Source organism: Prionailurus bengalensis, chromosome A1 (genome assembly GCF_016509475.1).
Source record: "Prionailurus bengalensis isolate Pbe53 chromosome A1, Fcat_Pben_1.1_paternal_pri, whole genome shotgun sequence".
NCBI lineage: Eukaryota > Metazoa > Chordata > Mammalia > Carnivora > Felidae > Prionailurus > Prionailurus bengalensis.
This window is the reverse complement of record NC_057343.1, coordinates 20722246-20748230: the sequence shown is the minus strand read 5'-3', so window position 1 is coordinate 20748230 and position 25985 is coordinate 20722246.

Below are 25985 nucleotides of genomic sequence, written 5' to 3'. Positions count from 1 at the left end.
TGCTGAGGCTATTGAATGGTTTCCACTTGTGTGTGTGTGTGTGTGTGTGTGTGTGTGTGTACCAGGTGATTAAGCAGCACACACACACACACACACACACACACACACAGAAAATGGCCATCCTCTCATTTTCCCAGAGGGAATTACAAAGACAAGATCTTAACAACAGCATGTCATTATTTTAGATTAGTGGTTCTCAGCCCTGTCTGCACATTAGAATCATCTAAAAAGCTTTTAAGAAACACTGATGATACCCAGGCCTCACCTCAGAGCAACTAAAGCAGAATCTCTGGGGTGGAGTCAGAGCATCAGAAGTTTTTCAAGTTCCACAGGCGATTCTAATTTATAGCCAGCTTGAGAACCAAAGTTTTAGATTATCAGACATAAACCAAATGTCCTCATATCTTGACCGAGATAGAACAAATGTCCTACTATCTCAAAGTAGGAAGTTGGGAAGTAGTCACCATGCTCTTCCGGGTTTCGGCAGATTTTCGGACGTTCTGCTTTATATGAATGCCTGGTTGGCACCTTGTTTTTCCAGTCCGTGCTTCCATCCTTTCTTTGCCCCATCCTTTAAAACACCCTCCTCACCTGTACACTTAGAACACAACCAAGTTCTTCTGGGCTAATAGCACCACCCAGAGCTTGGTGCAGGGAATTAATTTCCCCACCAGCTTCCTTCCCACTCAATAGGGGGTGCACCCCCAACTCCTCAACTCTGCCCCCCACCCCCGCCTGCCTACACTCACAACATATTTCCTATCTTGTATCTTCCAGTCTTTAGTTGATATCACTAGAGACGTTCTCTTTCTGATGTAACAACTTTCCTTCCACGCTTTTCTTCTAATAAAGTCCACATAACAAAAAATAATAATAGCTTTCTCTTTTTACCCTATATCCGTATCATACATTGTACTAGGCACTTCACATACCTATCATTTATGCCTCATGATGAATCTAGCTAAGACTCAATTTGCAGATAAGGATGTAAAGCTTAGAGAGAAAAAGTACTTGCCCAAGATTACCGAGGTAGCAAGGAGTAGATCTGGGGTTCAAGTTCTGATGTATCTGACTAGAAGCTCTGATCTCTGCTATTGTCATACACTCAGTCTTCATTTACATGCAACTTATACAGTGATAGCCCCTTATGCCCGATTTACCGCTCTCTGTCACTGTCTTGAAATTGCTAATAATTTTTGAACAAGGAGCCCCACACTTTCATTTTGCACTGGGCCTCACAAATTCAGTAGCCAGTCCTGCTCACCGAGTCCTATCGAAAATAATGGCAAGTCACCCTATTTCCTTTGGTAACCCAAACCTACTCAAATAATGACCATTTAAGGAAATGTAGAATTCAACTTTAAAACAAATCTGTGAACTTGAAAATAGATCAAAATTACCTAATCTGAAGAACAGAGAGAAAAAAAGACAAAAGAAAAAATGAAGAACAACAATAGAAGAGCAGTGACAATGTCTCCGGGACCTGTGGTCCAGTCAAAAGTTCCAGAAGGAGAGAAGAGAAAGAAATAGAAGAATTACTTGAAGGAACAATGTGCAAAACTGCCTAAAATTTGGTAGAAGACACACACTCACAGCTGAAGTTTAATAAACTCCACACAAGGTAAGTATAAAGAATACCACATTCCTCTCTACAAGAGAGAAACTTTATATCTAAAGATGAGAAATTGAAAGTAAGTGGATAGGAAAATATATAACATGCAAACAGCAAAACTGAGAAAGCTGAAGTAGCTATATTAATATCAGATGAAGTAGGCTTTGAGACAAAGACAGTTGCCAAAGCAAAGAGAGACATTTCATAATGAAAAAATATCCAATTCATCAGTAAGATTTTTAGTTATGAGTATGTATCTGTCTAAATAACAGAGCTTCAAAATTCATGGAACAATATTGACAGATGTGAATGGAAAAAAAAACCCCATGAGCCTTGTTGGAGAATTTAACATCCCTTTCTCAGACACTGATAGACCAATCAGACAAAACAGTTTAGTATAGACATAAAAGATATGAATAACATTAACTAATTGATATTTATAGAGCACTTCACTTAGAATAGTCATTCCTTTTAAGAGCACATGTTCACCAAGAAAGACAATCTCGTTGGTCATAAAAGAAGTCTCAATAAATAGTATTAAAATCATTCAGAATATATCATTTAATTACTATGAAATTAAATTAGAAATTAGTAACAATAAGATATCTAGAACACTTCAAATTTAATTGGAAGTTAAGACGCTTGTAAGTAATTTAGGTATCAGAATATTATAAGAGAAGTTAAAAAAAATCTAAAACTGAATGAAAATAAAGATATATTAATATTTGTGAAGTGCATCTAAAGCAGTTCTTAGAGGAAAATTTATAGCTTTAAATATTTATATTACCAAAGAATGGTCTACACTTGATGACATAAGAGTCTACTCCAAGAAGATAGAAAAGGAGAGAGAACAAACTCAAAATAAGTAGCAGAAAGGAAATAATAAAGATCAGAAATTAGTAAACAGACAATAGAAAAATTGAACAAAACCAAAAATTGGGAAAGACCATCAAGATTGATAAACTCCTAGTTAAACTGAGGAGGAGGGAGAAGAGAGAAAGAAGGAGAAAAGAGGTGGAGAACACAAATTATTAATATCACAAATGAAGTAGGGATTATCACTACAGATTCTATAGCTACCAAATGGATAATAAGAACAAATTTTTACACCAAATTTAACAACTTAGATAAGGTGGAAAAATTTCTTGAAAAATAAAACTTACCAAATATGACATAAATTGAAACTGAATTTTGAAAAGGCTAATATCCAGTTTAAGATTAAAAATTGTTATTAAAAATATTCTCACAAAGAATATTTCAGGGCCAATGGTTTAGCTGGAGAATTCTATTGGACATTTAACGGATGGCAGAAAAACTTCAACTTGACATACAATCTCAGAAAATAGAGGAGAGATCACTTCCCAGTTCATTTTATGAAGCCAGGGAAACTTTAATACAAAAATCTGTCAAAAACATTTCAAAAATAACTACTAAACCAATATTCCGCATGCACATAAAGCAATAATATTTAATAAAACATTAACAAATTGAAATTGTGAAAATACCAAAACAATAATACATTTTGACCAAAAAGGGCTTATCTTAGAAATTCATGGTTACTTTAACACTCAAAATTTAATCAGTGTAATTCACTACAATAAAAGAATAAAGGAGAAAACCCATATGATGAATTCAATAGATGCAAAAAAAATTTTCATAAGATTTAACATTCTCAATCATGATAAAAATTCTCATCAAACTATATTGGAACTTCCGCGATTTGGTAAAATTCTTTTAAAAACTACAGCTAAAATCATAATGGTGAAATCATTGTTTTTTTCCTAATATCAAGAATAAGGAAATAGAGTCAGCCTGAGGATACTTTACTTTGTGCTATTTCCCTTCTGGTCAAGCATAAGCCCCAGTAAAAGTCTTGCCTAGAAAAAAATAAATAAGGAAATAATGCCCCCTTCTCACAACTTCTATTTAACATTGTACTGGAGTTCCTAGTCAGTGAAATAAGATAAGAGAAAGAAAAATAAGGCATAAAAATTAGAAAGGCAGTGGTAAAACTGTGTCTATTTGCAGATGCTATGGTTGTTTATATAGAAAACTCCAAGGAATCTAAAAAATGACTACTAGAACCAATAAATTAACATGTCTTCAGGATAAAAGGCTAAATGTACAAAAATGTGCAAAAGTCAGTTGTGTTCTTTTAAACGAGCAGCAAACCTTTAGAAAATAAAAACCATTCCATTTGCAATGACATGAAAAACACTTGGGAATAAATTTGACAAAAAATTGCTATAAGACCATAGTTTAGAGCTATAAATATCCCTAAGATAGAGACTAAGTAGAGAAATATGCCATATTTAAGTGTTGGGAAATTCAATATTAAATTGTTAATTCTCCCCAAATGGATCTATAGATTGAGTGCAACCCCACTCAACTCCAGCAAGATTTGTTGTAGAAAACAACAGACATATTCTAAAACTTATGCGGAAATACTAAGTATCTGGAATATCCAAAGACCTCTTTTAAAGGAAGGACAAAATTAGAAGATTTAAACTAATCAACTTTAAGATTACCAAAAAGCTACTATGGGACTAGCATGAGGATTGACAAATAGATATATGTAACAAAATGGAGAGCTTATGTGCCCAATACTGTTCAATAAACATTTCAAAGCAATCACTGGGGAAATGGAAGTCTGTCACAAATGGTGCTGGAATTATGGGATATCTACAAGGAAGGAGAAGGGAAAAAGAACCTCCACCTCTGCTCACACACAAAAATTAGAGATAGTCATAAACAAAACTGAAACCATAAAGCTTTTTGAAACAAACATACGAGAATAACTTTATGACGAGAGTGGCCAAAGATTTCTAAGATAAAGCAAAAAAAAAAAAAGCATTAGCTATTAAAGACAAAATTGATTAAACTTCGTCAGAATTAAAAGTTACGTTCCTTTGAAAGAAACCATTTAAAAATCCTTTAAAAATGAATAGGCAGGCCACATCCTGGCAGGAAATGTTTTCTTTAAAAAAAAAAAATAATAATTCATTGTCAAATTGGCTTCCCTACAACACCTATTGCTCATCCCAACAAGTACCCTCCTCAATGCCCGTCACTCATTTTCTCCTCTCCCCCACTCCTCCATCCACCCTCAGTTTGTTCTCTGTATTTAAGAGTCTCTTGCAGTTTGCCTCCCTCCCTCTCTGTTTGTCACTATTTTTTCCCCTTTCCTTCCACCATGGACTTGGCGTTAAGTTTCTCAAGATCTACTTATGAGTGAAAACATGGTATCTATCTGTTCTTCTCTGATTGACTTATTTCACATAATATCTTCAGGTTCTATCAACATTGTTGCAAATGGCAGGATTTCATTCTTTCTCATCACCAAGTAGTGTTCCATTGTATATATAAACTACATCTTCTTTATCCATTCATCAGTTGATGGACATTTAGGCTCTTTCCATAATTTGGCTACTGTTGAAAGCGCTGCTATAAACATTGGGGTACATGTGCCCCTATGCATCAGCACTCCTGTATCCCTTGAGTAAATTCCTAGCAGTGCTATTGCTGGGTCATAGGGTAGATCTATTTTTAATTTTTTGAGGAACCTCCACACTGTTTTCCAGAGTGGCTGCACCAGTTTGCATTCCTACCAACAGTACAAGAGGGTTCCCATTTCTCCACATCCTCGCCAGCATCTGTTGTTTCCTGAGTTGTTCATTTTAGCCACTCTGACCAGTGTGAGGTGATATCTCAGTGTGGCTTTGATTTGTATTTCCCTGATGATGTGTGACATTGAGCATCTTTTCACGTGTCTGTTGGCCATTTGTATGTCTTCTTTGGAAAAATGTCTATTCATGTCTTCTGCCCATTTCTTCGCTGGATTATTTGTTTTTCGGGTGTAGATTTGATGAAGAATTGATATACAGGAAATGTATCTATCTCCTACAACACAGTAGTAAAGGAGACAAACAACCTAGTAAAAATGCATAACCGCTTTGCACAGACACCACACAGAAGATATATGAAAGACCAATAAGAACATGAAAAAGTGTTCAATATCGTTAATCATTAGGGAAATTCAAATTGAAACCACAACCACTGCAAACTCAATTAGAATGACTCAAATTAAAAAAGAAAACACCCTGAAAATAGCAAATATAGGCAAGAGTATAAGTGGTTGGTACTTTCATATATTGTTGATGAGATGGTAAAAAGATGCAAAGAAGGGAGTGCCTGGGTGGTGCAGTTGGTTAAGCATCAAGTCTTGGTCTTGGCTTAGGTCATCTTCTTGTGGTTTGTGAGTTCAAGCCCCGCATCAGGCTCTGCGCTGATGGTGTGTATCCTGCTTGGGGTTCTGTCTCTCCTTCTCTCTGAGCTTTCCCTGCTTGTGTTCTCTCTCTCTCTCAAAATAAATAAATAAACTTAAAAAAAAAGATGCAAAAAGTTATAACCACTTTGAAAAAAGTGTTGCAGTTTCTGATAAACCAAAAATCATATACCTACTCTGCAAGCATTAATTCTACTTGTAGGCATTTTCCCAAGAAAAATGAAAACATAAATTCACAAAACACCTTGTACACAAAAGTTAATCTCAATTTTATTTGTCATAAGCGTAACCCAGAAAACAACCTAGGTGTCCATCAGTGGGACAGAGGATGAATTGTGGTATATTCATACAAAAGAATACCACGGAACAACTAAGAAGGAAAATCTACAGATAAATGCAACAATGTGGTTGAATCTGAAACATATTATGTTGAGAGAAAAAAACCTTATACAAGACTATATATCCTACAATTCCATTTATGTGAAGTTCTAGAATAGGCAAAACTAATCTGTTGTGAAGGAAATCAGAACAGAGGTTTCCTCTGGAGAGATGAGGAGGAAGATTGCCTGGGAAGGGGCATAAGAGCACTTATTGGGATAATGGTCATTTTCTGTATCTTAGTGGTGTTTTGGGTTACACAGGTGTATGCAATTGTCAAAACTAATCAAATGTATTCTAAGGGGTTCAAGTCAGTGTAGGAAGACCCTGAACGCACCTTCTGTTGCAACATAACAACTCTACAGCTACATATGGGATAATTCCATCTGAAAAAGTTCTCAAAACTAAAATAGTGCCTCTACAACAAATGACAAAAGGGTCACATTAAGAAGGGCAGGAGGGGCAGAGAGAGGCTCTTGCCAAAACCCCTCACCCCAGCCACAGGGACCCACAACTGGGAGAGATCTCAAAACTATGGAGTTTTTCTTGAGGAGTGGGGAGTTTGTGCTCCGTAATGGACAGTGCAACACTTGGGTTCTGCACCAGAGACAGCCCCCAAAACCAAACTAGCAGGAATTATGTCCAGACGAACCATAGAACTGTAAGGAACAAAGAATCCACTCTTAAGGGCTCACACAGAGACTCACTTGCCCCAGGACTTAGCACAAAAAAAGCAGTTTGAAGCACCTAGACCTTACATGTAGGAGACCTGCTTACTGAACTTACAGTGACTACTGTAAAGGAAGGAACTTAGTGGGACTCTCTATGGATAGAAGGCTAGCAGTTACCATTTCTGTAATCTCATTCCTAGATTGCACTTCTGCGCCCCACAGGTCATCTTTTATATAAGACCACTCCTTCAAGACTGGGACAGGTAGCTATTTCACCCAGTACTTAGAAACAAATCAGAAAATCAGCAAAATGGGAAAACAGGAATATGTTTCAAATGAAAAAAAAAAGACAAAACCTCAGAAAAACTCTGATATACACAGAAGTAATCTGCCTGATAAAGAGTTTAAAGTAATGGTCATAAAGATGCTTATCCAACTCAGGAGAAGAATGGATGAACACAATGAGAACTTCAATGAAGATGTAGAAAATATAAGAAAGTATCAAAAAGAAGTCATAGAGCTGAAGAATGCAATAGCTGAATTGAAAAATACACTAGAGGGATTCAACAGCAGACTTAATGAAGTAGAATAGATCAGTGAGCTAGAAGAAAAAATCAATGGAATTCAACCAGACAGAGCAGAGACTTTAATACCCCATTTACATCAATGGATAGATCACCCAGACAGAAAATCAATAAGGAAGCATCAACCTTAAACAATACATTACACCAGATAGGACTTAACAGACATTAACAAAACATTCCATTGAGAAGCAACCAAACACATTCTACTCAAGGGCACATGGAACATTCTCCAACACAGATCACATTAGGCCACAGAACAAATTTCAATAAATTAAAGAAGATTGGAGTCATATAAAACATCTTTTCTGAGCATAATTATACAAAACTAAAAAACCAATCACAAAAAGAAAACTGGAAAAAAACACAAAAACATGGAAATTAAACAACATGCTACCGAACAACCAATGGGTCATCAAAGAAATCAGAAGAGAAATACAAAAATACATATCTAGAGGCAAGTGGAAACAAAAATACAGCATACCAGAATCTATAGGATGCAGTAAATACAGTTATAAGAGGGAAGTTCATAGCAATATAGGTCTCACATAAGAAATAAGAGAAATCTCAAATAAACAATCTAACGTTACACCTAAAGGAACTAGAAAAAGAACAAATGAAACCTAATGTTACTAGAAGGAAGGAAATAATAAAAATCAGAGCTGAAATAAATGAAATAGAGCCTAAAAAGACAATATAAAAGATCAATGAAACTAAGAGCCGGCTCCGAGAAAAGATAAACAAAACAGACAAACCTTCAGCTAGACTCACTAAGAAAAAAGAGAGGGCTCAGATAAAGACAATCAGAAATGAAAGAGAAGTCTCAACTGATATCACAGAAATACAACATATCATATGAAACTACTATGAACAAGTATATGCCAGCAAACTTGACCACCTAGAGGAAATGGATAAATTCCTAGAGACATGCAATCTTCCAAGACTGAATCATGAGGAAATAGAAAATCTGAATAGACAATTACTAGTGAGGACATTGAATCAGAAATAAAAAACCTCCCAACAAATAAAAGTCCAATACCAGGTAGCTTCACTGATTAATTCTACAAAACATTCAAAGATTTAATATTTATCCTTCTCAAACTCTTTGAAAAAATTGAAGAGGAGGGAATGCTTCCAAGCTCATTTTTCAAGAAAAGCATTACCCTGCAACTAAAATCTGACAAAGACACTGCAAAACAAAATAGCAGAAAACAAACCTAAAAACAAACAAAAAAACTACAGGCCAATATCCCTGATGAATATTGATGCAAAAATTCTCAACAAAATATTAGCAAACCAAATTCAATAAAAGGATCATACGTCATAAAGGGATTTATTCCAGAGATGCAAGGATAGTTCGACATCTGCAAATCAGTCAGTCTGATATACCACGTTAGCAAAATGAAAGATAACAATCATATGATCATCTCAATGCAGAAAAAGCATTTGACAAATTCAACACCCATTTATGGTAAAAACTCTCAACACAATGGGTACACAGGGAATGTACCTCAATGTAATAAAGGTCATGTATGAAAAACCCACAGCTAATATCATACTCAATGGTGAAAAGCTGAAAATGTTTCCTGTAAGATCAGGAACAAGATAAAGTTGCCCACTACCCACACTTTTATTCAACAAAGTATTGAAAGTCTCAGCCACAACAATTGGCCAAGAAAAATAAAGAAAAGTCATCCAAATTGGAAAGAAAGAAATAAAATTATCACTATTTGTAGATGACATGATACTATACATAGCAAACCCAAAAGACTCCACCAGAAAACCGTTAAAACTAATAAATTCAGTAAAAGTGAAGGATACAAAAACAATAGACAAAAATTTATTGTACTTTCATACACTAATAACAAACTATCTGAAAGAGAAATCAAGAAAACAATCCCATTTACAATGGCATCAAAAAGAGTAAAATAACTAGGAATGAATTTAACCAAGGATATCAAAGACCTACACTCTGAAACTATAAAACCCTGATTGAAGAAGTTGAAGGACACACAAATAATGGAAAGATATTCCATGCTCATGGATTGGAAGAATTAATATTGTTAAAATGTCTGTACTACCCAAAGCAATCTACAGATTCACTGCAATCCCTATCAAAATTCCAATGGCATTTTTCACAGAACTACAACAAATAATTCTGAAATTTGTATGGAATCACAATATACCCCAAAGAAAGCAATCTTGAGAAAGAAGAACAAAGCCAGAGGTACCATACTCCTTAACTGCAAATCTACAATAATCAAAACAGTATGGTATTTGCATAAAAAGAGACAATGGAAAAGAATAGACAGCCCCAAAATAAACGCATGCGTATATGGTCAATTAATTTGTGACAAAGGAGGCAAGAACATACAACAGGGAAAGGACACTCTTTTCAATAAATGTTGTTGGAGAAACTAGACAGCTACATGCAAAGGAATGAAACTGGGCCGCTATTTTACGACATACAAAAATGGAGTAAAGACTTGAATGTAAGACCTAAAACCATAAAACTCCTAGAAGAAAACACAAGTGGTAAGCTTCTTGATATCAGTCTTAGTGCTATTTTTGGATTTGACTCTGAAGGCAAGGGCACAAAAGCAAAAATGAACAAGTAGGATTACATCCAACTAAAAACATTCTGCACCTTGAAGGAAACCATCAACAAAAGGAAAAGACAACCTAGTGAATGGGAGAAGACGTTTGCAAATCATATATCCAGTTAGGGGTTAATATCCAAGACATATAAAAAACTTCTATCAACTCAATAAGAACAACAACAAAATCTGATTTAAAAATAGGCAGAGGATCTAAATAGACATTTTTCCAAAAGAAAACTTACAGATGTCCAACAGGCACATGAAAAGATGCTCAACATCACTCATCATCAGGGAAATAAAAATTAAGATCACAATGAGGTATACTTGGCAGAATGGCTAAAATAAAAAAGACAAAACAAAAAGTGTAGGCAAGGATGTAGGAAAAAAAGAACCCTGTTGAGATGTTGGAAATGTAAGTCGGCGCAGTCACTGTGGAAAACAATATGGAAGTTCCTCAAAAAATTAAAAATAGATTCACTGTATGATCCAGTGATTCCACTATTGGGTATTTACCCAGAGAAAACTAAAACACTAATTTGAAAAGATGTATGTACCCGTGTTTATAACAGCATTATTTATAATAGCCAAGATATGGAAATAATCCAAGTATTCATTGATAGATGAATGGCTAAAGAAGAACCATGGAATATTACTCAACCATGAAAGAGGGTGATATGTTGCCATTTGCAACAACATGGATGGACCTTGAGGATATCAAGCTAAGTGAAGTAAGTCAGACAGAGAAAGACAAATACCACATGATTTCACTTACACGTGGAATCTAATAAACAAAGCAAACAAAAAACAAAACAAAACCCAGACTCATAGATAGAGTCGTGTTTGCTACACAGGAGAGCGTTGGCAAGGGGCAGAATGGATGAAGATTATCAAGAGGTACAAACATCCAGTTATAAAATAAATAAGCCATGGGATGTAATGTACAACATGCGGAACATTGCATCAAGTTTGTATGGTGACAGATGGTAACTAGACTTGTGATCAGTTTACAATGTTTATAAATGTCAAGTCGCTATGTTGTACACATGAAATTAATATAATATGGTATGTCAATTATCCTTCAATTTTTAGAAAAGGATCCATTTAGTGGAAGAATATTAGCAAGAAAAGAAAGGGAAAAAAAACTCATCAAATGGTGCCATTAGGATTTATGTATTTCATGCTGTACAAAATTTATCTGAGTAGGAAAAAAAAGTACTTTAAACAATATGGAACTCCTATAAATAAGCAATAACTCTAGTTAATGATACGTATACTGAAATAGTTAGGGAGCAATGTACTCATGAATGCATTTTACTTTGAAATGTATCCAACAAACTGATTGATAGATGAATCAAAAGATTGATAGACGGGTAGTTAATAGATTTAGATGAAGCAAAAAAAAAGTTAATATTGGATCTAGATGGCGAGTTTTCATTATAAAATCGTTTCAAATTTTTTATATATCTGACATTTTTCATAATAAAATGTTGAGAAAAACCTCAATGGTTACCACCCTCATTGTTTAGAACCTGGCCCCACAAAGATTCTTTTAGGGAGGAGTATTTTATCACTGACATTGTTTGAAATTGCCAGCACATGGTGATAATAAAAAGCAGATTGACTTTCAGTCAGGTTTATTATTGTTTTTAAATTCTCAACGGCAATGCATACCCTTATTGCCGGCACCCAGGGTGGGCGCTCCTGTTAGACTGCGCTGGGTACATGGTTAGTGTCATAGAGTTGGAATAGCATGGTGACAGGAATCAAAGCCAGATCTGCCTGGTTCCAAAGCCCCTTCCATGCCAATAACTTCTTTCCACATTATCCTGCTAGCTGTGCTGCAAATTATGCAAAGATGAAAAAGACATAAAATTCTTGCCTTCAAGGAGATCATAGTATGTGGAGATAGATCCATACTTCTATGTTTCTAATACAAGTGAGTACTACAGATTTTCAAATAACATGTTGGAGAAAAATGGGAGAGCTTCTTAGGAGAAGTGGTATCTGAGGTATAATTTCTTCCCTACTTAAACCTTTACCCATGTGGCTTCCTATGGTTCATAAGCTCAAGTCCAAAATCCTTAACATGGCCTACAAGATCCTACGTGATCTGGCTCCTTTCTTATTTCTGTATCCTCATTTTTAGCATCTCCCAGAGGGCAACCCTCTAAAATTAACACACACACACACACACACACACACACACACACACACACACACCCTACTCTGGCCAGACTGGCCCGCTTTCTGTTCTCTTCATCACGTTCCTTCCTGCCTTGGGCCCTTACCCGGGCAGTGCTTCCTTCCTGAAATGCTCCTCCCTTATTTCCTCCCCTTCTCCCACCTCCCACGTTACCTAGCCCAATCTAATTCCTTCTAAAAGGCTCAGATAAAAGGTTGCTTCCTGAATAAAACCTTCCCTGACTCTCAGGCCAGATTGTCTCCCCTTCTCCTGAGGCCCAGGACACAGTTGTAATTATACCATTTCTTGTGCACATGTTTGTGTTGTATAGTTGTGAACATCTGTGTGATTGAGAACCATATTTGACTTGTTTCAATAAATATTTATTGAGTGATTAGAATGAAATAACTCAGTAAATGAATTCATGAATGAACGAAGGTTAGGACCTTAACATACAATTATAGAATGGAGACAGAAGGTCTAGAGAGAGGCAAAACCTTGAGTCTAATTCCAGAGGGAGGAAGAATGAGAAGAGATACAAAGACATGAGTGTTAGGTACTTTCTGAGGTTGAATTTTTTTTTTAAATCAAATCTCCAGAGCTTCTTGTGTTTGTCCTCACGAGGGGATCAGATATGAGTTACATTTTGTAAGAAGCAAGTAGATTAGAGGAACTCAGGAGAGTCTGAAAAAATTCTCATCAGCCCCATCTTTAGAGTTTCTGGGGAATGTTCCTTTTCCACTGTATCTCACAACCCCAAAGAGACCCAAACTGGAATCTGGCCAGATTCCTGGGAATTGTCACATTTTGATTAGCATAGTCTAATCCTACCTCGTCTCTTTTAGCTTAGATGGTGGTCCTAGACTCCCTCTCTAGGGCACGTGAAACTTTGCAAAGAAATGCTTCTAGATGTCTAAAAGTTCTTATTAAATCAGCAACTGGCTAATGATATGGTGTGGAAAGAAACGATCTTGATTTATTATTGATTTCTGCTCCATTTCTTTAGTCATGGCAGGAACATGGAGGTGCACTCAGCAATTTAAATGTTCCCAAAAGAGCTTGAAAATGTATGAAGAGTTTTATTTCAAAAAAGGGGCTCACACATTTTTCCCCTGTATTTCGGTTTCCGTTTATTGATGCCTTGATCCCTGTGTAATGATGAACAAATAAGAAAAAGATGGAAAGCCAAAACAGTATACACAACAACCCCAAACCATAATAATGTAACAGTAAATCCCTCTTTCAACATGTGAAGTCCTGTGTACAACTTTCCTAATAAAGGAAACCAAGAAGTCATTTTAAAACCATGCCCATACAAAGATTTATAAACCATAGACTTATTTCTTTCCATCTTTTCTGAGGTTTCTCTGTGACTAATCTGAATTTCAATTTCCTGGTGTGTGTAAAATTAGGATATTAGACTTAGTTTTGCCTACTCCATGACAGACAGAACACTAATCACTCATAGAATCCTTTGCAACGTAATATACCAGGCAGTCACTACCAATCAATTAGATATTGCATATGAGTTGAAATCTATGCACTGCCATGGAATTAGATCTTTAAGTCTTCTTATAGTCCATGTCTGAAATCTATAATTCAAAAGTATGCCTACACAAAGGAATAGTCCCAAGTACAGATGCACACACATCCAAATTTTCAACTTTATAACTTTCATAGATACAAATGAAGAGCAAAAATGCATCAATTTCATTGAGAACCCTACAGCGTTACTTTGACCTTGTAAGGACACCCCCAACTTCTTTGGACCTAACCTGCTTATAAAGGGAGAGCCCTATATATACCACACCTTTCCCTTCCATTTTCCTCCCCATATCTTTAATTCTTCCTGAAGTGATGGAAACATTTAGAATAGCCTTGTCCACTAGGCCCCTCCCTTCTCTGCATTCTGGAGACTAGTGTCTCCTCCACAACCTGCTCTCCTATCAAAATCTCTCCAAGGAAAGACCTAATAAAGTCAGCCAAACTGAGGGATAGATAAAGGCGACAAAGTGATCTTCTCCATTAAACTACGTGTACTTTATTAGGTACGATACTCCAAGCCAAAGGAATGCATTTCCAGTTGTAAAATTATTTTGTTTTTTAATTTGGAAGTGTTAGAAAGTTACTTGGGAGAAGAAGCAAGGAAAGGGGTCTTCTCAGTCCCTGTAAATTATCTCCTAAAGAGGATGACGAGTCTTCCTTTTCAATTGCCGGTTTTACTTCCACCTACATTTGTTCTTGAAAACACTGGAGCATCTTTCCTGAAGACACGGCTTATTAACCACCTGAATAAGAAAGCCATGGGTGTTTAGTAAATATGCAGATAATTGAGCTCTACCCCTGACCTAAATCAGGATCTTTTGGGGGTGGGTCCAAGAAATGGGCAATCATCAAGTTCCCCTATCCTACCAGGGGAATTCCCATGCACAAATTAATTTGAGGACAACTATTTCAAAGCAAAGGCCCAGCAAATCTGGCTACATCAACATTCACTTTTCCTGTTTTATTGCGATTTCTCAGCAAGATTATAAACTGCCTGACAGCAAAGATTATATCCCATACTTTTAAGAATTCCCCAAAACTGTTCTTGACTCATATTTTTAATGATTTTATATTTTGAACAGTGCTTTCCCAATTAATACCATAAAATAAATAGCATTATCTCACTAGAGACCATGAGAATTCAGTGAAATGGGCATGAATCAGATATTCAAATTATGTATGAAACAAGCAAGCATCCAAAAAAACCACAGTAATTCATTGTCCTTTGTCCATTTTGTGAAGTTTTCTTCAAATGTTTTCATGGGAGAGCCAAATGCACAGTACATGTGAATTGTCAAACATAGCATGGTCTTTGGTGCATTACTGTGATTTCATTATATATTGGAGCCAAAATTTTTGTCTCCAATATTGGAAATCATGATCTCACATATAGATGTTTACTTTCCACACAATTTCATGAGTACATCCACTTAGTTAAGTAAATTTAAGCAGTATTTACTTTGCCCTACGAAGTTCAAAGAAATGTACTTAATATACTTAAGCTTACTTATTTTTTTCAGAAGCTTTATTTTTCTACATTGGTAAAATAATGCTATCCCTTTGTAGAACTGGCAGGCAAGTTAAGGTATAGGGACTTTTCAGGTTTTAGAACAGGAACGCAGACATATTTGTGTTTTTAGATCATCTGGGAAAAAAAAGAAATGCAATCAATGAACTCATAAAAGAGCAAGATTAAAAATGATTTGCCTTTTTTTGTGTGTGTGTAAAAGCATTTGGTGGAAAGTTTATTGTTCTCCTGTGTGAATGATTCTCTTTGAAACTGAAGACTTTGGCCCTTGCTTCTTTTTTAAAGTTAAAAAAAAACCCTAAAATGACTTAAATAATTATCCCAGATGCTTTAACGATCAGGCAACACTTTCCACTTGCCCTAGGAGTGCGTATTTCTTGGAGAGGGAAACACTATTTTAAGGCTAACACAGGAAGCCACACTCAGGATTCAAAGTCTAGTGTGGTTTGTAGCCCTGCTTTCTTTATGTGGGTGATGACCGAAGAAAAACTCCCAATCCCAAGGCACTGAGATGAAGCAGTTCCAAGTACTGATGAGGTGGATGGGAGATCAACTGGGTCATTGGTCTGTGTAGACCAGGGGCCAATAAATTCTCTGTGAAGAGCCAGATGGAACTATATTGGGCTTTGTGGGCCATAGTCTCTGTTGCAACTAGTCAACCCTGCTGTTGTGTGAAAACAGCCATAGACAATAGATAAAAGAATGAACAAGCTGTGTCTTGATAAAATATTATTTACAGGCAATCCACAGACTGAAGTTTGCCAACCATCAGCACGACTATGAAACCTTCTTGTGGAGTGAGAAAGGACTTGAGCACTGGTAAACCTGTGTTTGGAAGTTCAAGGTAGTCTAGGATTGACCCCTCTGTATTAGAGTTATTTTGTAAAAGGTGACAGAAAGGTTCTATATACAGGACTGCAGAATGACTTGTTCAGTCATTTTTTCATAGTGTCAAGTTTGCTGAGAGGACATCTAAGACAGAAAAGAAGGCTAAAGTATTGTCCAATGAGTGTCTAAAAATGGTAGTCAAGGGGTGCCTGAGTGGCTCAGACATTTGAGTGTCGGACTCTTGATTTCAGCTCAGGTCTTGATCCCAGGGTCATGGGATTGAGGCCTGCTTTGGGCTCCATGCTGATTGTGAAGCTGCTTAAGATTCTCTTTCTCTCTCCCTCTGCCTCTCTCCCCCACTCTCTCTCTCAAATAAAATTAAAAAAAAGTTTTTTAAATGATAGTCAATACCATGTGAAAGACTGAGCATGTGAAGTTAGTCACTAAGAGTACAGTTTCTGGAAACAAACAGACCTAAGTTTTACATCCTGTTTCTAGTATCTACTAGCTGGATGATCTTGAACATATTGTTTAACCCCTGAGCCTCAGTTTTCTCATTGGTAAAATGGGAATAAGGATACCTTAACTTGCAGGATTTATGAAAGGAATTAAAAGTATATTGAACCTTTAACACAACAAAATTGCCCAGCAAATGGAAACCACTGTAATAAATGAGGTTATAAGCAAGAAATTTTCACTGAGAGCAACTAGAAATTAAAATATGATTAAAGTCCTAGGTGAGTGAAGAACAAAGCAGTAAATTGAGCATTGTATTTCCTTTCTAGAAATCTGTTTTCTAGATTCATACATTTTTCATTCAGCAAATGCTTTTCAATACTTATTATATTCCTGGCATTGTGCTAGTTTGGGCTTACAAACATGAGCAAAGCTTTCTCACTTCTAACAACAGAGAGTTGAAGAGGTTTCGGTAGCTGTAATATGTTATTAAGCCATTTTCTTTGAGCTGTAAATCCACCCTTCTGTGTTCTGTTAGTGATCCTAGGAGAGACACTCAGGAAACCACCTGTCTCTAACAGTTGCTTCCTATTAGGCTCTGACAATGGGTGTGCTAGAGGGAGACTGGAAGGCTACAGGAAGGAGAAGGGATATATGCTTTTTTTCGTGTTTGCTTCATGTCATATCAGCATCACCACCATAAGGCTTATTCACCCACGTGACAGCAATTCATCTGCCATGTTCCCACACTCCTAGATCCAACTTCATCAATGCCCCTCCAAGATATTAGCAGACGTTTGAGCCAACCTCACAAGCCCCTCCTTCCACTTACCATAGGGATAGTAGCTCCTTCCTGTAGTTACTATTGCGTGTGTCTCAATTTCCCTCCTTTCACCTTTTCAGTTTTCCATCCCCCATGTAACAATTCTTCATATTAGATTCATTCTGTTATAATCATTGGTATGGTTTCTGTCTCCTGAATGGACTCTGGCTGTGTATGGTGGTTACAGTCTAGCTCACAAAGTTCTATTAACAGTTTCAAAAATTGTGCATTGCATCTAGGGAATAGGCTCAATAAACATACTTCCATGAGTAAAAAGCCTCAAGCAAGGAAGGAAACTGTTTTAAACACAACACTGTAAAAATAAAAATCCAGTTTAAAGACAAATACAAACAGGCAATCCATGGCATGGGAGAAAATATGTAAAAATCCTATAGCTGCTAAGGGATTAATATCCAGAATATATAAAGAGCTCTTACAATTCAAGACCAACAACAGCAAACAAACTGATTAGAAAATGGACAAAGGATTTAAATAGACATTTCTCCAGAGAAGATATGTAAATGGCTCATAAGTGCATGAAAAGATGCTCAGCATCACTAATGATTGGGAAAATGCAAATCAAAACCTAATGAGAAAACTTCTTCATCTCTAATTGGATGGCTACTATCCAAAAGTAGAAACTAACAAGTGTTGGTGAGAGTGTGGAGCAATTTGAATTCTTATGCATTGTTGGTGGGAATGTAGAGTAGCACAGCTCCTCTGAGAAACAGTATATAGGTGTCTCAAAAAAGGTGAAAATAGAATTACCATATGATCTAACAATTCCACTTATGGGTATACACCCCAAAGAATTGAAAGCAGAGACTCAAACAAATATTGGTACACTCAAGTTTTTTGCAACATTATTCACAATAGCCAAAAGGTGGAAACAATTCAAGTGTCCATCAACAGATGAATGGATAGATAAAATATGTTCTATATATACAGTGGAATATCATTCATCCATAAAAGGAAGGAACTTTTGACACATACTATGACATGGATGAACCTTGAGGATGTTATGCTAAGTGAAATAAGCCAAAAAGACAAATACTATATGATTTCATTTAAATTAGGTATTTAGAGTATTTAAATTTACAGAGATAGAAAGTAGAATAGTGATTCTCAGGGGTGGATATTTATCAACAACTTGTTGTTGCTCTCAACAGCAATAGATTTCCTGTTTTCTTCAGTCTGATTCACAGGAAACAGAGTATATGGAATTGAAAGGAATTAGAAGAGAAAGGAAATAAAAACTTTAATCACATTTCAACAAGGCATATTTTTCAGAGGGAATAAAACAGAAACAATTTATTAAATATTTTGGAAATCAGGAAGAAGTCAACTATAATATATATTAAGGATCTGTAACACTAAATACCAAGGGCATAGAGGGCTACGCTCTTTCAAGTTATTGCTGATCTGTGGGCTTCTGTTTCCTTATTTATACAATGTAGATAATAGTAGTAAATATCTCTTAGTGTCCTTAGGAGAATCAAGCTCTTAAAATAGGACCTGGCAAAGGCGACTATATAAGCATTTGTTAAAACAAGCAAATCAATATTTGTTTAATAGTAATTAACATTGGTTAAGCATTTCATTTACAACCCAATTTCATATCCACAAACTCACTTGATGCTTAAGTAATCCTACAGTGAAAGAAAATTAAATCCCCAAATGCTAAAAATAATAATCATGCAGTTCAGTTGACGCAGTGTGACTTTGTTGGCCTCACTGAGTCTTGATTTTTTTTTACTCCAACTCAGCTCTAAAGTGCTTTTATTCCTTCATCACAGTTGTCAGTGGATAAATTTAGTTTCCTGATACAATATGCAGGCTTTCAACATTTAGTAGTTTTATTTGAATAATTAGCTTAATAAAATGGAGACAAAAATTATTAACCTTTTGGCATGCCTTGTCTCCCTGGATATTAGCCACTTTTCAGTATTACACACATACATACATACATATACCTCTTTAATTAGTGTGATTTTACCTTTTCTGGAAAAATCTTACTAGGCTCTAGCACATTTTCATTGGATTTCTTCCTTTATAGTAAACCTTTCTGTTCTCACCCTGAGTTCCAGAGTCTGTTAAGTGAAAACCGGCAGGAAGGAGAAAAGAAGTGGCCCAGTAGATAGGAAAAGAATGAGTTTTAACATCAACAGGATTGATACTCAAACCTAAGCTTTGCCACTTTGCCATGAGACTTTGGGAGAATTATCTAGGCTCACCTTTCCTTATTACATATATATATATATATACACACATATATATACACACACATATATACATATATATGTATATATAATTATAAAATATATAATTATAAAATAATTTATATAAATATATAAATAATAAAATAATTTATGTAATTATAATTTATATAAGTAGGTACTTGTAGAATCTAAACTTTAGAATACTTGAGGCATAAATTTTCATGTAACATAACCAAAAGGAAATGATGGTAAGAATCAGGACTCACTACAGGTAGCATTTTGATTATTCAAAGAAGATTATAATAATTACTAAGGAAAGTAATCATAAGTGATTAAAATCGATGCTTTCTGAGGTTACTTCTTAAACTACTGTAGCTCTTTTGTTTGTAGGTTGGACAACTGTATTGGAACAGGGGGTTGGGTTTGTATACACACTTCATACAAAAATATGAGGCATTCCATTTATGCTCTCAAACCAGTAAGCATTAAGGAAAAAACAAAACAAAACGAAGCAAGTAAAGCTGTATGTGTGTGCCTGAGCATACACCATGAGTGTCTCAGCATAGAGTGTGTTTTCGAATCACAGACGTTGGGAGATGAGAGGGACCCTACAGATGCTATCTTCTACCCACTTCATTTTACAGATGAAGAAAACCCAAAATGTCACAAGCTTGGATCAGACATCTGGTTGGTGCCAGATGGTCTCAGAACACAGGTGGTCAATGCTCCCAGTCCTCCACCCATCCATGCCCCCTCTACTGTGTTTGCAAGTCACTACGACAGGTCAGCACGTGAGCCTGTGCTGTTATTCTGTGAGTGATACTATTCCATTCACACTCCCCAAGCCTATTCCAGCTGGAAAGATGGGAGTTGTAAACTTTGACTTATGTAGTTGAATGAGACATTGTTTGATGGAAGTGTGTGGGTGGGGAGGCTAACAAACCCCAATTGCCAGCTCTCGAAACAAACATGTTCTCTTTATCCCCCGATGTAGTTTTTGACGTAATGAGCATGGCTTCCAATTTTCCTTGCAAATCAGCACACCGGGGACCATGGCAACTAGCATGCTCAAAAGATGCCCTGTCAAGGGGCTTTGAAAGGCCTACAGACACTTGTATTAGATGGACACGGCCACTCTGGCCAGCGCCTAACAAACACCCAACTAGAGCATGCTCCTCAAAATGAAGCTCACACACATTTGTGTTTCATTAAACAGAAATTAATAAGACTCCAAAAGGAAGAAGCAAAGGGGACCTTTCTTTGTGTATACAGCTGTGTTATGAAGTAATACAGAGAATGCTCATATGAATAATGATTATACATATGTGTTCAATTTATTTCTTTTACTTCTTACATGGTGTCCTTTAACTTTTCTCTCTCTCTCTCTCTTTCTTTCTTTCTTTCTTTCTTTCTTTCTTTCTTTCTTTCTTTCTTTCTTTCTTTCTGGTATAGGTTTTCTAGAAACCAATCACAGGTTTCACAGCTGGCAGGGCACCTTTCCTGGCTGCTCCTCTCACACAATAGGGCCCCCAAAGTACTTCTATATTTAAAAGCCACCCTGGGTCATTAGTAAGTTATATTGTTGGAAAACGTCAATGTTCTTTTCCTTGTTGATGGAGCCTCTCTATCAGGAAAACAGATTTGGAAAGGGCCACGTCTAGAAATAATGAGCCTCACGATTAAAAACTAGTAGAAAGACAGTTTTAGTGCTGCTAAGGATGGAAAGACTCACAAGAGATGCAGAGTGGCCTCTTGTGACAGTCCTTCCTCAGGTCTCCACCTCCACCTTTCGGAGGGGTTGTTTGCTTCCCTATTATAAAGCAGAAGAGGCTGGTACAAGAGGCTAGCAAGTGTTTTGAAGGACAAATGGAGGGGGGAGAGAGAGAGAGAGAGAGAGACAGAGACAGAGACAGAGACAGATAGAAGTAACAGTAGAAAGAAGAGAAAAGAGTAAGGGGGAAGGAGCTATTGAGAGATGCTGACTGTATCTCCTTCATGAGGCTGTGGAAGTCTCTTTCATTTCTTTGGGCTGGTTCTTCTAAAAGCTTTTCTTAAAAGGAATTAGCAACAAAAAAATGGGGGAGAAGATACTAGTTGGGCTTCTAGCCCAGCACTCAGATACAAATGAGCTGTTCTTTACTCATAGGAACTTCAAATTCAATTAATCTTCATTGGTCACCACTCTTCTTGACTTCTCCCCTGATCCACCATTCTGGGTTTATTGACAGACATCCAAAATGATCACAGTTCCCTTTTGTTTTGGCTACATGGCACTTTGGAATCTCCCCCCTGGCCAAGCATCCACAGAACTGTACTTTCTAAGTTTAAGAGCTCACGCCTTTAGACCAGGTCTGTTTCTTCTGCCATGCAATTTGACATTCCTGTTTTGCAAGAAACTTCTATTTTCTTCTAAACCTCCATCTTTCCGGCTGGGGAGCTGGGAGGTAGAACATGGATATATTTCTCTTTCTAGATGTGATTATAAAACAGGAATTTTTATGCCTTTTGCAGGCATATCTTCAGCTCTGAAAATAAGCACCACACTGTCAGCAAAAGTGCAGGCACTCCTTGGGCAACTTCCAGAACTGGCCACTTGTTGGGAAGGGGCACCCGGAAAAAAGCGAAGCACTCTGGCCCAGACAGTGATTCACACCTACAAGTAGCAACTCAACCATGTCTTTAAAAACAATTCTAGACCTGGCACCTAAAATATGATAAGTTGATGAAATAAATTATAGCTGACTTTGTTCCTAAGTAAAGTCTTTGCTCATTACCAAGAAGGACCTTTTTTTCTTTTTTCTATTGAAGTATATTGACATACAGTGTTATATTAGTTTCAGATGTAAAATATAATGATTTAAAACTTCTATGCATTACTATATGCTCATTAATATAAGTATACTCTTAATTCCCTTTATCTTTTTCACCCAGCCCCCTACTCACCTCCCTTCTGGCAACCTTTAGTTTCTTCTCTGTATTTAAGAGTATTTTTTTGGTTGTCTCTTTTTTTTTCTTTGTTCATTCATTTGTTTTGTTTCTTAAATTCTACATATGAGTGAAATCATATGATATTTGTCTTTCTCTGACTGGCTTATTTCACTTAACATTATATCCTCTAGATCTATCATTGTTGTTGCAAATGGCAAGATCTCATTCTTTTTTATGGCTGAGTAATATTCCCCCATATATACGTATAACATCTTTAGTCATTCATCTATGGATAGACACTTGAGTTGTGTTCATATCTTGGCTATCGTAAATAATGCTGCAATAAATATAGGGGTGCATGTATCTTTTCAAATTAGTGTTTTCATTTTCTTTGGGCAAATACCCAGTAGTGAAATTACTGGGTTGTATGATAATTCTATTTTTATTTTTGAGCAACCTCCATAATGTTTTCCACAGTGACTGCACCAATTTACATTCCCACCAACAGTTCATGAGGACTCCCCTTTATCCACATCCTTGCCAACTCTTGTTCTTCCTTGTGTTTTTGATTTTAGCCATTCTGACAGGTGTAAGGTGACATCTCATTGTGGTTTTGATGTGCATTTCCCTGATGATGAGTGATGTTGAGCATCTTTTCATGTGTCTGTTGACCATTTGTATGTCTTCTCTGGAAGAATATCTATTCAGGTCCTCTGCCCATTTTTGAATAGGATTTTGTTTGTTTTGTTTTGGTTTTGGTTTTCTTCTTCTTCTTTTTTTTTTTTTTTTGGTGTTGACTTGTAAAAGTCTTCTAAATATTTTGGATATTAACCCTTTATCAGATATATCATTTTCATATATCTTCTATTCAGGAGGTTGGTTGCCTTTTTGGCTTTTTTTAAAAAAATTTTTTTGGGGCGCCTGGGTGGCGCAGTCGGTTAAGCATCCGACTTCAGCCAGGTCACGATCTCGCGCTCCGTGAGTTCGAGCCCCGCGTCAGGCTCTGGGCTGATGGCTCGGAGCCTGGAGCCTGTTTCCGATTCTGTGTCTCCCTCTCTCTCTGCCCCTCCCCCGTTCATGCTCTGTCTCTCTCTGTCCCAAAAATAAATAAACGTTGAAAAAAAAATTAAAAAAAAAAATTTTTTTTTAACGTTTATTCATTTAAAAATATTTTTTTAATATTTTTAATGTTTATTTATTTTTGAAAGAGACAGAGAGAGAGAGAGAGAGAGAGAGAGAGAGAGAGAGGCAGAGTGAGCAAGGGAGGTACAAAGAGAGAAGGAGACACAGAATCTAAAGAAGGCTCCAAGTTCTGAGCTGTCAGCACAGATCTTGATGCAGGGCTCGAACCCACAAACCGTGAGATCATGACCTGAGCCAAAGTTGAATGCTTAACCCACTGAGCCACCCAGATGCCCCAGTGTTTTTGGTTTTTTGTTGGTTTCCTTCACTGTGCAAAAGTGTTCTGTTTTTTTTTTTTTTAAATGTAGTCCCAACAGTTGAATTTTGCTTTTGTTTCCCTTGCCTGAGGGGACATACCTAGAAAAATGTTTCTAAGGTCAATGTCCAAGAAATTACTGCCTGTATTTCCTTCTAGGAGGTTTATCATTTTAGGTCTCACATTTAGGCTTTAAATTTATTTTGAATTTATTTTTGTACGTGGTATACGAAAGTAATCCAGTTTCATTCTTTTGCATGTAGTTGCCCAGTTTTCCCAGTACTATTTGTTGAAGAGACTGTCTTTTCCCCCTTGTATATTCTTTCCTCCTTTGTCGTAGATTAATTGGCCATACAAGTGTGGGCTTATTCCTGCGCTCTTTATCCTGTTCCATTGATCTATGTGTCTGTTTTTGTGCCAGTACCATAGGGCTTTGATTGCTGCAGCTTTGTAGAATATCTTGAAATCTGGGATTGTGATACCTCTAGCTTTGTTCTTTCTCAATTGCTTTAACTCTTTGGGATCTTCTGTGGTTCCATACAAATTTTAGTACCATTTTTAGTTCTGTGAAAAATATTGTTGGTATTTTGATAGGGATTGCATTAAATCTATAGATTGCTTTGGGCAGTATGGACATTTCAACAATATCGGTTCTTCCAATTCATGAACATAGAATATCTTTCCATTTGTTCATGTCACCTTCAATTTCTTTCATCAGCGTTTTATAGTTTACGGAGTACACAGGTCTTTCACCTGCGTGGTTAAGTTTATTCTTGGGTATTTTATTCTTTTTGGTGTAATTTTAAATGGGGGGGGTCATTTTCTTAATTTCTCTGTTACTTCATTATTGTTGTATAGAAATGCAATAAATTTCTGTATATTAATTTTGTATCCTATAAATTTACTGAATTTGTTTACCAGTTCTAGTAGTTTTTTGGTGGAGTCTTTGGGTTTTCATGCCTTCTGCAAATAGTAAAAGCTTTACTTTTCCCTTTTGGATACTTTTCCCAATTTGGGTACCTTTTATTTCTTTTTGTTGTCTGATTGCTGCAGCTAGGACTTCCAGTACTATGTTTAATGAAAGTGGTAAGAGTGGACATCCCTGTCTTGGTCCTGATCTTAGAGGGACCCTTGAGTATGATGTTAGCTGTGGGTTTGTCATATATGGCTTTTATTATGTTGGGGTATGTTATTTCTAAACCTACTTTGCCGAGAATCTTTATCATGAATGGATGTTGTACTTTGTCCAGTGCTGTTTCTGTGTCTATTAAAATGATCATATGGTTTTTATTCTTTCTCTAGTTGATGTGATGTGTCACGTTGATGGATTTGTGAATATGGGTCTATCCTTACTTTCCTGGAATAAATCCCACTTGATCATGGGGAATGCTTTCTTCAGTGTATTGCTGGAGATAGTTTGCTAATATTTTGTTGATGATTTTTGCATCTATGTTCATCAGAGATCTTGGCCTACAGTTTCTCTCTCTCTCTCTCTCTCTCTCTCTCTCTCTCTCTTTGTAGTGTCTTTATCACTTCTTTGTATCGGGGTAATGTTGCCCTTGTAAAATGAATTTGGAAGCTTTCCTTTCTCCTCTATTTTGTGTGCTAGTTTGAGAAGGATAGGTATTAATTCTTCTTTAAATGTTTGGTAGAATTTACTTGTGAAGACATCTGGCCCTAGAGTTTTGTTTTTGGAGTTTTTTTATTACTGGTTCAACTTCATTGGTAGTAATCCATCTGTTCAAATTTTCTTTTTCTTCCTGATTCAGTTTTAGACAGTTATGTTCCTAGGAATTTATTCATTTATTTTATGCTGTCCAATCAATATGTATTTTTCACCATAATTTGGGCTAACACATTTAAGGGGATAAATAAACTTTTCAGTTTTGTGATTTGGAAGCTTATCGTTAA